The sequence below is a fragment of the Salmo trutta genome, chromosome 13 (genome assembly GCF_901001165.1).
Source record: "Salmo trutta chromosome 13, fSalTru1.1, whole genome shotgun sequence".
Classification (NCBI taxonomy): domain Eukaryota; kingdom Metazoa; phylum Chordata; class Actinopteri; order Salmoniformes; family Salmonidae; genus Salmo; species Salmo trutta.
This window is the reverse complement of record NC_042969.1, coordinates 1,526,484-1,542,147: the sequence shown is the minus strand read 5'-3', so window position 1 is coordinate 1,542,147 and position 15,664 is coordinate 1,526,484. Positions and strand designations below refer to the sequence as shown.

Genomic DNA, 15,664 nt, shown 5'->3' with positions numbered 1-15,664 from the left:
TTACCATAGAAAAATCCACACCATGCAGTTTGTACGCTCCACTTCTTCTCCCAAAAGTTGAAAGTGATGTACCCGGCTGATAATCATACGATATTACACATATAACAACGGATTAAATAAATGATGTAAAGTATGATGGGGAGAAAGGGGGATAATGGGTGAGTTGATGAGCGAGGGGAAGGAATGATGCATAATTCTGTAATTATAATTTGTGAATGAAGAACAGGGTGGGTTCATTGTATTGTATTGATTTATTCTAATTATAATCTCAAAATGGTATGTACCCTATATCAGTCCACCGAATCCAAGCAGTCTTATCAGTTTACTCTAGCCTACTCGGAGTAGGCTACACAGTTCCAGGTGACTACCTCATGAAGCTGGTTGAGAGAATACCAAGAGTGTGCAAAGCTGTCATCAAGGCAAAAGATGGCTACTTTGAAGAATCTCAAATATAACATATATTTTGATTTGTTTAATTTTTGGGGGGATATGACATGAATCCATGTGTGTTATTTCACAGTTTTGATGTCTTCACTATTATTCTACAATGTAGAAAATAGTAAAAAATAAAGAGAAACCCTGGAATGAGTAGGTGTGTCCAAACTTTTGACTGGAACTGTATATGTTGGTTGTTTTGCTCTAGGACGCCCACAGGCTTCGCAAGACTCGGTAGCTTGGTACCAGTTTATTAGGTTAACCAATATAGTAGTGGGTAGGACCCCCTTTGCCTCCATGGAAATGTTGCTCAATTGGTACCAAGGGACCTAACGTGTGCCAGGAAAACATTTCCCACACCATTACACCACCGCCACCAGCATGTACCATTGACACCAGGCAGAAGTGTGCCATGGACTCATGCTGCTTACGCCAAATCATGTCTCTGCCATCAGCATGACGAAACAGGAACTGGGATTCGTCGGACCAGGCAATGTTTTTCCACTCCTCAATTGTCCAGTGTTGTTGATAGTTAACCCACTGGAGCCGCTTCTTATTGTTTAAATCTGTAAGAAATGGAACCTGGTGTGGTCGTCTGCTGCAATAGCCCATCCGTAAAAAGTTGTGCATTCCGAGATGCCGTTGTACACGCCACTGTTGTACTGCACAGTTATTTGCCTGATTGTGGCCCGCCTGTTAGCTTGCACAACTCTTGTCATTCTCCTTCGACCTTCTTCATCAAAGAGCTGTTTTCGCCCTGAGGACTGCCACTTACTGGATGTTTTTTGTTTGTCGCATCATCCTCGGTAAACCCTAGACACTGTCGTGCATGAAAAACCCAGGAGGCCGGCCGTTTCTGAAACTGGAACCGGTGTGCCTAGCACCGACTATCATGAAGCTTAAAGTCGCTTAGGTCACTAGTTTTTCCTATTCTAACATTCAGTCGAACAGTAGCTGAACGTCTCGATGCCTGTCTGCTTTAAATAGCAAGCCACCGCCGCGTGACTCACTGGCTGTAGGGGCAAACCATTTCCATGAATGGGGTGTTTGTACCTATATATAAACTGGCCTCTGGGTGTGCTGTATATAGAAGGACTTTAGTGCCAAAGAAAAAGGGATAAACATAAACCAACAATTTTCCGATCTTTCATATACAGTTGACGTCGGAAGTTTACATACACTTAGGTTGGAGTCATTAAAATTCGTTTTTCAACCACGCCACAAAAGTATTGTTAAGAAACTACGGAGCCGGTGTAGTATGATTCAATCTTAGCCCTGTATTGACGCTTTGCCTGTTTGATGGTCCGACGCAAGGCATAGCGGGATTTCTTGTAAGCTTCCGGGTTAATGTCCCACACCTTGAAAGCGGAAGCTCTACCCTTTAGCTCAGTGTGAATGTTACCTGTAATCCATGGCTTCTGGTTGGGGTATGTACGTACAGTCACTGTGGGGACGACGTCCTCAATGCACTTATTGATAAAGCCAGTGACTGATGTGGTGTATTCCTCAATGTCATTGGAAGAATCCCGTAACATGTTCCAGTCTGTGATAGCAAAACAGTCCTGTAGTTTAGCATCTGCTTCATCTGACCATATTTTTTGTGCTGGTAAATAAACAGCCACGAAAAGTATAGCTGAGAACTCTCTAGGCAAGTAGTGTGGCCTGCAATTTATCACAATATACTCTACTTCAGGCGAGCAAAATCTAGAGACTTCTTTAGATTTCGTGCACCAGCTGTTGTTTACAAATATGCACAGACTGCCCCCCCCCTCGTCTTACTGACTGCCCCCCCCCGTGTGCTGTTCTACCCTGCCGCTACAGCGTATATCCCGCTAGCTGAATATCCATGTCGTCATTCAGCCACGATTCAGTTAAACATAGGATATTACAGTTTTTGATGTCCCGTTGGTAGGATATTCGTGATCGTACCTTGTCTAGTTTATTGTCCAATGATTGCACGTTGGCGAGTAATATTCACGGTAACGGCAGCTTTCCTACTCGCCTTCTGCGGGTCCGGAAGAGGCATCCAGCTCGTCGTCCTCTGCGTCGCTTCCTTTTGCAAATAATTAGGATGTCTGCGCAGTGGGGTGTTTGGAGAATATCGTGTGAGTCCTGCTTGTTGTTGTTGTTGTTGTTGTTGTTGAAAAAATCTTAGTCTAATCCGAGGTGAGTGATCGCTGTCCTGATATCCAGAAGCTCTTTTCTGCCGTAAAATACGGTTGCAGAAACATTATGTACAAAATAATTTACAAATATCGCAAAAAAAAACACATAATGGCACAATTGGTTAGGAGACCGTAAAACGGTGGCCATCTCCTCCGGCACCATCTATTTAAATTGGAGGTGTACCTGTGGATCTATTTCAAGGCCTACCTTCAAACTCAGTGCCTCTTTGCTTGACACCATGGGAAAATCAAAAGAAATCAGCAAAGATGTCAGAAAAACAATTGTAGACATCCACAAGTCTGGTTCAACCTTGGGAGAAATTTCCAAATGCCTGAAGGTACCACGTTCATCTGTACAAACACTAGTATGCAAGCATAAACACCATGGGTGTAACGGTCGTCGTACGTAGTGGACCAAGGTGCAGCGGGTTGAGTGCTCATACTTACTTTTATTGAACACAACCAAAACAAAACAAGAAAATGATCGAACAAACAGGATTGCAGGCTAAAACACACAGCTATGCAAACAACAGCTTCCCACAAAGGGACAGGTGACACAGGGCTACCTAAGTATGACTCTCAATCAGCAACAACGATGTACAGCTGTTCCTGATTGAGAGCCATACCAGGCCAACACAAAGAAATACACTACATAGAAAACCATAGAGATACAAAACAAGCACATTACCCAAAAACCCCGGAACACATAAATCAAACACCCCTCTTACATAAATACATATCCCATTAAACCCCGAACCACATAAAACAAATACCCCCTGCCACGTCCTGACCAAACTACAATAACCAATAACCCCTTACACTGGTCAGGACATGACAATGGGACCACACAGCCGTCATACCGCTCAGGAAGGAGACGTGCTCTGTCTCCTGGAGATTAACAAACTTTGGTGCGAAAAGTGCAAATAAATCCCAGAACAACAGCAAAGGACCTTGTGAAGATGCTGGAGGAAACAGGTACAAAAGTATCTATATCCACAGTAAAACGAGTCCTATACCAACATAACCTGAAAGGCCGCTCAGCAAGGAAATAGCCACTGCTCCAAAACCGGCATAAAAAAGTCAGACTACGGTTTGCAACTGCACATGGGGACAAAGATCATACTTTTTGGAGAAATGTCCTCTGGTCTGATGAAACAAAAATAGAACTGTTTGGCCATAATGACCATCGTTATGTTTGGAGGAAAAAGGGGGAGGCTTGCAAGCCAAAGAACACCATCCCAACCATGATCATGTTGTGGGGGTGGTTTGCTGCAGGAGGGACTGGTGCACTTCACAAAATAGATGACATCATGATGAAGGAAAATTATGTGTATATATTGAAGCAACATCTCAAAACATCAGTCAGGAAATTAAAGCTTGGTCGCAAATGGGTCTACCAAATGGACAAGGACCCCAAGCATACTTCCAAAGTCGTGGCAAAGTCAAGGAACTGGAGTGGCCATCACAAAGCACTGACGTCAATCCCATAGAACATTTTTGGGCAGAACTGAAAAAGTGTGTACAAGCAAGGAGGCCTACAAACCTGACTCAGTTACAGCAGCTCTGTCAGGAGGAATGGGCCAAAATTCACCCAACTTGTTGTGGGAAGCTTGTGGAAGGCTACCCAAAACATTTTACACAAGTAAACAATTTAAAGGCAATGCTACCAAATTTGAGTGTATGTAAACTTCTCACACACTGGGAATGTGATGAAAGAAATAAAAGCTGAAATAAATCATTCTCTCTAGTATAATTCTGTCATTTCACATTCTTAAAATAAAGTGGTGATCCTAACTGACCTAAGACAGGGATTCTTTACTAGGATTAAATGTCATGAATTGTGAAAAACTGAGTTTAAATGTATTTGGCTAAGGTGTATGTAAACTTCCGACTTCAACTGTAGCTCAGATATAGGACAGACACTTCAAAACATACTTCCTTTTGATTAATTGTTTTACTATGTGTTTTGCCATGTATGAACATGTTATGCAATGTGTTTCTATGGGCTAATAGCAGTAACCCCAAATGCAATGTTTCATCAAATAATAATACATTAAAATGTGGGATACTTACAGGGGTCCTAAAATCCTACATCAAATAGCTAAATGATCTTTGGTATGACCATCTTAAAACAATTTCATTTAGTATGACAGTGTGACAGGTTCCTCACTACTCTAGTGTGACAGGTTTCTTACTACTCTGGTGCGACAGGTTCCTTACTACTCTAGTGTGACAGGTTCCTCACTACTCTAGTGTGACAGGTTCCTTACTACTCTGGTGTGACAGGTTCCTTACTACTCTAGTGTGGCAGGTTCATCACTACTCTGGGGTGACAGGTTCCTTACTACTCTGGTGTGACAGGTTCCTCACTACTCTATTGTGACAGGTTCCTCACTACTCTAGTGTGACAGGTTCCTCTCTACTCTAGTGTGACAGGTTCCTCACTACTCTAGTGAGACAGGTTCCTCACTACTCTAGTGAGACAGGTTCCTCACTACTCTAGTGTGACAGGTTCCTCACTACTCTAGTGTGACAGGTTCTTCACTAATCTATTGTGACAGGTTCCTCACTACTCTAGTGTGACAGGTTCCTCACTACTCTAGTGTGACAGGTTCTTCAATAATCTATTGTGACAGGTTCCTCACTACTCTAGTGTGGCAGGTTCCTCACTACTCTAGTGTGACAGGTTCCTTACTACTCTGGTGTGACAGGTTCCTCACTACTCTAGTGTGACAGGTTCCTCACTACTCTAGTGTGACATGTTCCTCAATACTCTAGTGTGACAGGTTCCTCACTACTCTAGTGTGACAGGTTCCTCACTACTCTAGTGTGACATGTTCCTCACTACTCTAGTGTGACAGGTTCCTTACTACTCTAGTGTGACAGGTTCCTCACTACTCTAGTGAGACAGGTTCCTCTCTACTCTAGTGTGACAGGTTCCTCACTACTCTAGTGTGACAGGTTCCTCACTACTCTAGTGTGACAGGTTCCTCACTACTCTAGTGAGACAGGTTCCTCACTAACCTAGTGTGGCAGGTTCCTCACTACTCTAGTGTGGCAGGTTCCTCACTACTCTAGAGTGACAGGTTCTTCACTACTCTAGTGTGGCAGGTTCCTCACTACTCTAGTGTGACATGTTCCTCACTACTCTAGTGTGACAGGTTCCTCACTACTCTAGTGAGACAGGTTCCTCACTGCTCTAGTGTGACCGGTTCCTCACTACTCTAGTGTGACATGTTCCTCACTACTCTAGTGTGACAGGTTCCTCACTACTCTAGTGTGACAGGTTCCTCACTACTCTAGTGTGACAGGTTTCTCTCTACTCTAGTGTGACAGGTTCCTCACTACTCTAGTGTGACAGGTTCGTCACTACTCTAGTGTGGCAGGTTCTTCACTACTCTAGCGTGACAGGTTCCTCACTACTCTAGCGTGACAGGTTCCTCACTACTCTAGCGTGACAGGTTTCTCACTACTCTAGTGTGACAGGTTCCTCACTACACTAGCGTGACAGGTTCCTCACTACTCTAGCGTGACAGGTTCCTCACTACTCTAGCGTGACAGGTTCCTCACTACTCTAGCGTGACAGGTTCCTCACTACTCTAGCGTGACAGGTTCCTCACTACTCTAGCGTGACAGGTTCCTCACTATTCTAGCGTGACAGGTTCCTCACTACTCTAGCGTGACAGGTTCCTCACTACTCTAGCGTGACAGGTTCCTCACTACTCTAGCGTGACAGGTTCTTCACTACTCTAGCGTGACAGGTTCCTCACTACTCTAGCGTGACAGGTTCCTCACTACTCTAGCGTGACAGGTTCCTCACTACTCTAGCGTGACAGGTTCCTCACTACTCTAGCGTGGCAGGTTCTTCACTACTCTAGTGAGACAGGTTCATCACTACTCTGGTGTGACAAGTTCCTCACTACTCTAGTGTGGCAGGTTCCTCACTACTCTAGCGTGACAGGTTCCTCACTACTCTAGCGTGACAGGTTCCTCACTACTCTAGCGTGGCAGGTTCTTCACTACTCTAGTGTGGCAGGTTCTTCACTACTCTAGTGAGACAGGTTCATCACTACTCTGGTGTGACAGGTTCCTCACTACTCTAGTGTGGCAGGTTCCTCACTACTCTAGTGTGGCAGGTTTCTCACTACTCTAGTGTGACAGGTTCCTCACTGCTCTGGTGTGACAGGTTCCTCACTACTCTGTCAACACTCAGATTGAATAGACTGGGGTGTTGCATCAGTTTTAACGACTGGTAAATTCAGTGCCCTTGGACTTATCAACTAACGGCATTGATATGGCTTTACACCATCAATGGCATCTATAAGGTGTTATAGCATGTGCATATTTTGAGTGTGTGTGTGTGTGTGTGTGTGTGTGTGTGTGTGTGTGTGTGTGTGTGTGTGTGTGTGTGTGTGTGTGTGTGTGTGACAGCTGCATTGAACAGCTTTGCAAAACTTGATCACACTACTTAAAATATCTAAGCACACCTTTTAGACACATCATAATCAAAACATTTGGCTATATGCCACAAGCTAACTACAAAATAAACACAGTATGTATCACATATGAAAACTATTCCATGGATATTACTCTAACCCTACATGGTTACACAGTATCTCCCACTTCTACTATGTCATGAAGTTGGCCTGATGGGGGAGGTTTATGACCCTCATAAATACCTTCCCCCGTTTCTCTCTCTCTCTACTCTATAGAGTTCACTCTTGCAAAGCCATTTGTTAACATAGAGATTCTGGGAACATCAAAAGGTGGGAAACGGAACCATATTTCGGTAATCCAACCAGAAAATATGCTTGGGTACTTAATGAATATGTCGTCAGATCAGTTTGCGTCTGAGACATGATTACTGAAGATAGGACGACAAACTGTATCTTGGAAAATCTACACATTCTAGTTATCAGATTCACATCGAATTGTTGTGCAATTTAAATGTTTAAATATGAAACTATTTGTGAAAATATTCAATTTAATTTTTAGCTTCTTAAAGAGAGAACGGTTTGTCATAAGAACACCACTCTGCTCACTCAGAGGCCCCGCCCAAGTGAACAGACATGGGTTTTAAACTATGAAACACGCCCTTCTTTCACCACTATATAAACCCGTTGACGAAAAGTCTACTTCCTGTTCCAAGGACGTGAGGACTTGCGGTCCCTGCGTTAAAAAGGGCAAGGTCACCTACAGAACTAAGCCAACCTCAGCGTGAGCTCTGGTTGAACGACAAGATCCTAACGAAATTAGCATTGAATTTCAACATGAATATGACGATCCACACGCCGAAAGGATGAATATCGACTATACCAGCCAGCATGAGCTTAAAGTATGGCAACTTGGTATGAACTTTGAACTCTTATTCACTAAAGAAGTGATACCTCCTAGCCATTGCGTTTGCACACCAACTGTAGACATGGGCTAGGAGAGGACGGAAAGAGTATCTGTCCTACCACACGACGACGGTACTACCAAGTATACGTTCTACCACAAGACATTCTTCAAAGGACAACCCGGCCATCCATCTACGACCAACCGATCGAAGTGCAGCTCAGAGTAAATATTTATTGCATTTTCCTTTTCCAAATGGGCGGTTATTTAGAATGTATAAGATTCTGTATTTACGATAGAGTAGCTGCCTACGGCCTGACAGAGACACAATATATTTGTGTTCCTCAGTCTTTCCTCGCTCTTTCATTCAAAACCCAACCCCCTTTCTTTGTGTAACCTGCTGTCATATCTGTTCCGTCCGCCAGGGACGTTTTCCTTTATGACATAATTTGCAATCAATGTATGATCCATTCTGTGTAGATGCAATTCTGTGTGATTATTTAGGTATTTAGTAAATAAATAATTAAACCACATTTTATATTGCTGATTCAGCTTGTTAGCCAGGGTTCGTGAAGATAACCAATAATTTACAACTTTCAGATGAGACTAAATAAGGTGACAATTAAATATTGACTGCTATTGAGGTAAAAGATTACCAGGTCTTTAAGAGTTTATTGGGAAGATAACAGCTCAATAAACATTATTTTGTGGTGCCCCGACTTTCTAGTTAATTACATTTACATGATTAGCTTAATCAGGTAATATTAATTACAGATATATTATTTTATAGAATAGCATGTCATATCACTTAATCCGGCAAAGCCAAAAACACGACAGCTATTTACCATGACATATTTATCCATTATGACATGCTGGGCTTAAACACATTAAAAATACCCTTTGTATGTTCCTTTATATCTGAAAGTAATTTTATTCTCTTAATACTCCCTCTCGACAGTGCATTTGCACACAACATGTATTGATTACAAATGAATAAGCAGAGTAGAGCCGTGTAGTCATTAGCCTTTCCTTTTGAAAAGGATATGGGGTAATATTAAACACATTGGCCAACATAAAACATTAAGGAACCACTCAGATATTCTGCAAAACAAGCCCCCAGGGCGAAATCCACCAATGAGCCTGAGCTTTACCACTCACGGTGCATGTGCACACAAACAAGGACACACACACACACACACACACACACACAGACACACACACACACACACACACACACATACATACATACATACACTCACAAGTGTGCAGTCTGGTGTCCACAAACACACACCAAAAAGTTACTGCACCTAAATATTTAGTATTTACCCCTCTCATCTCGCCACAGCCTGAGTGAGTGAAAGCTAAAGCCTTGGTGGAAGAGAGAGTAGAGCACCAGGAGTTCTAGCAGCAAAAGCCGCAGAAGTTTCTTAAGCTGGGCTCAAAAGAGCCACTAACTGAGTTAGTTTTTCATGTCGAATGGGGGGGTCAAGGAGAGAGCCTTAGCTCCACACAGTTGTCACGGTACATCAAAACATCCACGGGAGCGACTAAAAATGGTACAATTGTGGCAATGATGGACACTCTTCGCCATTGACACCAAAGCCTTCACCGAGAAATCTAGAAGTTCTATGTTCCCCTCCCTATGGCAAGTGTCCTCTGACTAACGCAATTTGAAGATCTCATAAAACCAATATAATACTTGAGTCATTTTTATGAGCTATTATGGCCTTGGTTGGGCATAAGTACCTTTTAAAATAACTCATCATTGCCACAGAAAAATTATCCCAATGACCACAAATGTATCCTTCAAAGAGTACATACATATGCCATCGTGTATTCGTATTTCCTTGTGTGTATGCATTAGCTTTGAAGTGACATGGCTAATTTGGAAATGGAGGCCAATTGAACATGATAGACTCCCTCTCTCTGCCCGATTGACTATACAGTATATAGTGTAGCCGGGGCCGATTAGAACCTCAAAGAGTACAACAAGTGCTGTCGGGCATTACGGAACTGCATGTTTGTTAGATCTCGAACAGATTATTTAGTCATCGGTGGAAACATTGTGTGCCCAGTCAGAATAACATGAAGGTTTACAAGTGTGATGTTTTAAATCAAAGAATAAGGCTGACTTGTACATTCCCTAAAAGAACCTTCAAACATATTTGAAGTCTTTAAAATGATATTATCTAACAGGACCTTGAAATACCTTCCAAATCTTGGAAAACTACATCTGCTAACAAATCCCTTCAAATGGGCAGCATGAAAAAGCAGTCTTAGGCGTGTCTTTTTGTGTAGCCGTTTGGTGCTGCTTTCACAGCTCTAGGTCTCGACCCACTGCGTTGTAGCTACCAATGTATTATCTCAGTAAGTTACCCAGCCTGTGAGGAGCTCATTAATGATCTGTGTATTGTTTGGCCTACTTGTGCTCAGTTGGCACCAACCGAACCAAATACCACCATTATGTCAGTTAAGCCTTCCCGACAGGGCAGAGAAGGCCATGAAGGGGGTCTTGGAATGATTAAGGAGCCAACAGAAAAGCCAACTTAAGACACTGGCAATGGAATGATCCTGCCTCACCGTTCTTGAGTTTGTTTTGTCAATTATAGCCGGGGGCCAGATTCAAATGAAAAAGGGCGCTCCAGAGTAAGAACTGTAATGTGTGTCAGTGTGGTGGTTGGAGCCCATCCCACGGTCCACGACCCCCTGCTCCCACTGGTGCGGTGATTAACTTGAAAATAATTCATGGGTGTGAACCAGTCTGAACAGAGCAGCAGTGTTTTAAAGTGTGGCTGAACTGTTATTATGTGGTCTGAATAAAGAGCGAAGCAGGGAGCGCGAGCCGAGGCCCTCAGGTTATAGCCTTGTCACACTGCAGACAATGGGAGTCGAGGCCTGGAGGGGGTGGGGGGGGGGGGTCACACGTGCCTGCCCCCCTCCCCAGACAATGCACTTCCACACGTCTCTTTCACCGCCACCTCTCTGAGTGGCTTTGTCAGACCGGCGGCCTTTTCAAGGAGACCTTTGCCCCGATTTTGCCGTGAAACACTCAGACTTTTTAATGGGCGAACATTCGTTAAAAAAATATACTGTTTTTGCAACCTTTTCATCTAATCGTTACAGCAGGTCTTTTGTACTGATACGCAGAGGCCATCTGACATCTTCTGGGTATGTGGCGATGAAGAAATTGAGCTGACATCCAAAACTGACCTCTCTGCAAACGTGAGTAAAGCCATGATCAGATGGAGCTCATAGAGAAGCAGCTGAATGGAAAGGGCCATTGTTCAGAGCATGGCATCTTATAGAAAGACTGGAGATGTGTGAGTGGAAGGGAATGTGTACTGAGTGAGGATGTAGGTAAAGCTAATAGTACATGGAAGAGACAGAATCCTATAGATGGATCTGCTGGATGGATGGTGGTGACTGTTTGGTGGTGTCTGCCGGAGTTTGGGGATCTGTACATCATAGGGTGGGGCGCTGTTGGCTTCTAATGCAGCATATGGAGAGCCAATCAACTCCAATATGTATTCCCCTCGGACAAGGTGACACTTCGCATGGATGGACGTGTCAAGGCCGGTGTGCCACAACGTTTCACAGACAAATCATTGCATTAGACATTTCTTTTTTATATTTTACCTTTATTTAACTAGGCAAGTCAGTTAAGAAGAAATTGTTATTTTCAACGACAGCCTAGGAACAGTGGGTTAACTGCCTTATTCAGGGGCAGAACGACAGATTTTTACCTTGTCAGCTCGGGGATTCTGTTGTGCAACCTTTCGGTTACTAGTCCAACGTTCGAACCACTAGGCTACCTGCCGCCCCCGGCATGTAGACATGGGGCCGGGAAGATGATGAAATTGAATATGGTCTAATATACATTAAGAGCCCTACTTTCTCTACCTCCCTCCCTCCCTATCTATCTGTCTATCTATTCATAATTTTTTTTCTTCCCTTCCCACATTCCTCTTTGAAAGAGCTGTAGCGGAGGTGCCCTTTTGAACTGAAGTGAATTTTCAATAAATACTCTGCCTCCTGGGAATGGTGCCATGGGATCCCCGGTTCATATTGAGCAGGGATAGTATCGGTTTCGCCGTGGGCATGAGTGGACTACCGAGGCCCTCGCTTTGCGTACACAATTTTCTAGATTTTTTCCATTGCGGTCAATTTGGCGAAGGGGGTGATGGCGAGGCCGCTCACGCCCCTCCCTAGCTCTCCTCTCCTGGGGGCCGACATCTCCTTGACTGCAGTGTGAAGGAGGGCTGGACTGAACTCTTCTCACTCTACCCTTTGACCTTTGCTGGAAGTGAAGCGAGAGGCAGAGAGAAATCCCCCTCTACAGAGAACCACTCTGTACCTAACACATCTCTTAACATGTTAGGGTATAGGGGGCAGTATTTTCACGGCTGGATAAAATTTTTTACCCGATTTAATCTGGTTACTAATCCTACCCAGTAACTAGAATATGCATATACTTATTATATATGGATAGAAAACACCCTAAAGTTTCTAAAACTGTTTGAATGGTGTCTGTGAGTAATACAGAACTCATTTGGCAGGCAAAACCCTGAGACAGATTCTGACAGGAAGTGGATACCTGATGTGTTGAATTGACTTTAAACCTATGCCATTGAAAAACAAAGGGGCTGAGGAATGTTTTGGCACTTCCTATGGCTTCCACTAGATGTCACCAGCCTTTACAAAGTGTTTTTAGTCTTATACTGTGAGATCTGACCGAATAAGAGACTTGGAACTGTGATGGCCGATTAGACCCCTGGCGCGCAAGTTGATGGTGGGTACTCTCGTTCCGAAACGTTTTAAAAGAGAACCCAATCGTCCGCCTTGAATTGTATTCATGTTCTGGTTAAAAAAGGCACTAATGATTTAAGCTATACAACGTTTGACATGTTTGAACGAACATAAATATATTTTTTCCATTCGTGAAGTGAAGTCCGGCTGGCTTAGATCATGTGCTAACAACACGGAGGTTTTTGGACATAAATGATGAGCTTTTTTGAACAAAACTACATTCGTTATGGACCTGGGATTCTTTGGAAGTGACATCTGATGAAGAGAATCAAAGGTAATGGATTATTTACATAGTATTTTCGATTTTAGATCTCTCCAACATGGCGGTTAGTCTGTATCGCAATGCGTATTTTTCTGGCGCAGTGCTCAGATTATTGCAAAGTGTGATTTCCCAGTAAGGTTAATTTTAAATCTGGCAAGTCCATTGCGTTCAAGAGATGTAAATCTATAATTCTTTGAATGACAATATAATATTTTACCAATGTTTTCTAATATTAATTCATTATTTTGTTGTCATGACTTGACTGGCGGTATCGGAGGGAAACGATTTCCTGAACATCAACGCCATAGTAAAACGCTGTTTTTAGATATAAATATGAACTTGATAGAACTAAAAATGCATGCATTGTCTAACATAATGTCCTAGGAGTGTCATCTGATGGAGATTGTAAAAGGTTAGTGCATAATTTTAGCTGATTTTATGGTTTTGGTGACGCCTGTCTTTGAATCGACAATGCATTAAACACAGCTATTGTCAATGTACTCTCCTAACATAACCTAACTTTATGCTTTCCCCGTAAAACCTTTTTGAAATCGGACAACGTGGTTAGATTAAGGAGATGTTTATCTTTCAAAGGGTGTAAGTTAGTTGTATGTTTGAGAAATTTGAATTTTGACATTTATTTGGTTTCAAATTTGCCGCTCTTGAAATGCACCTGCTGTTGATAGGGTGCGCCACGGGTGGCACGCTAACGTCCCACATAGCCCCAAGAAGTTAAAGCCTTTCTCCCATCTACATGAGAGGCCTCATTAGGATCTCACCATCACGTTCCCTTTCCTCTTATAGCAACCTCATAGCATCATCCACATTATCATCCTACTCTGGCTCTAAAGGTGCATCATGGTGGTGCGTTTGTGTGCAGCCATGTGTGTGTAAATGGCCAATGTGTGTGGCGGAGAGCAGTCCGTGTATTGTGATTCATCAGTGGAGTGAGTGGAGATGAGCTGAGTGGAGAAGGAGACCATACTCAGGGCTGTGTCATCCCAGCGGTAGGCTTGATCTCCCCCCTCTGAATCAACCTGCATCCATACATCCCCCGGCGCCTCTCCTCTCACTGCTTACCAACAATCTTCTTAGATTCCAAGTCAACTCTCCATTCCACAAGTCTGCCCGGCGACAACACATAAGGGATATTACTGTTTCCCACGGCTATACTTAGGCCTTGGTGAGTCGTCGAGTGTTCAAGTGAGGGAACAGTACAGTGTGGCTGTTTGACCCGGCCATATATCTGTATGTGGAACAGGGATCGGGAACGACAATGGGATATGGCCGAGGTTCTGTTGACAGATGAATCTCCCCTCGACGGAAAGGCTGAATGTGGAAAAAGGTCATCACGTTAGCTTCCCTATGCCTCTGCAAAGTGGCGGTGGGGTTTGAGCCGTTGTGCTTTAACGCAGGCCCTGTGCTCTGCCAGATTGCGAGCCAATTAAAGGTTATCAGAGCTCAAAATAACAGTATTGCAGGGGCGGCTGGCAGTCAGAGAGAGAACATCTAAATAAATATATTTGTAACGAGTGCTCTGAGAGTCGGGAAGCAAGTTCAAGGAGTGAGTGTTTTAATAAATGCAAGAAACAACGAACATGAAACACAAACAATGCACCGACATGAAAACAGAGTCAATAACACCTGAGGAAAGAACCAAGGGGAGTGACAGATATAGGGAAGATAATCAAGGAGGTGATGGAGACCAGGTGAGTGTCAGGAGGTGCAGGTGCGCAAGACGATGGTGACAGGTGTGCGGGATAATCAGCAGCCTGATGACCTAGAGGCCGGAGAGGGAGCATACGTGACAATATTTCAACGCCGCCACACTTTCCTACTGTCTTTGAAGAGCCTCAGAGCAAAGAAGTGACCTTCTGTGGTGCTGTGTGTGTTTACTACTAAACCATAAGGACAAAGGAAAAATAAAATACATATCTACAGGGTAATTTATCTCTTTTTCTGAGTGAGAAAGGTCTACAGACTGGTTGTGTTCCAGTCAAGACTGAGAGAACACACAGCTCACTGCACAGGAACAATATGAATGATACCCCTAGTGGTCTAGCTCAGAGAGACACAGACAGGAAAGGGGGCTGCAGGAGAGAAGTAATAAAAGGATAGGGCGGGCGATGTCAGATTTCAACTCTTGTGCCAAGCCAATGCAGCTCTACCTCAAACGAGCCGCCCCATTCACAATTATTCCATTCTCCCTGACAAGGAATACAGAAACAATGTGTAAATAGAGTACCTCTAGCTGGATCATCAATCATGGCATAAGAGAAAGGGCAGGGGAAAGGAGGGTGGAGTTGGAGGGAGTTTTGCCAAGCCTTGTCCCACACCATCTATTATGAGTGGATGAATAGGAGGTCCCTATGGTGTGGAAGAATGGGGTGATGCTGACTTGTTCCAAAAAATTAGATGAGGTCACCAGGCTACCTACCACACATTAAAACACAAAGGTGTATCTTGATGGACTACAATTGCCTAGCACACACACACACACACACACACACACACACACACACACACACACACACACACACACACACACACACACACACACACACACACACACACACACACACACACAGACAGACAGACACACAAACACACATGTGCACGCAGTTCAAACACATACACATGGATGCATGCATACACACGC

General features: G+C 43.6%; 1 protein-coding gene across 1 annotated transcript in view; it reads right to left on the bottom strand.

Annotated features, from left to right (window-relative positions):
* Positions 1-15,664, bottom strand: part of LOC115205051 (protein diaphanous homolog 2) — a 675,845-nt gene that overhangs the window by 298,591 nt on the left and 361,590 nt on the right. The window lies entirely within an intron of this gene.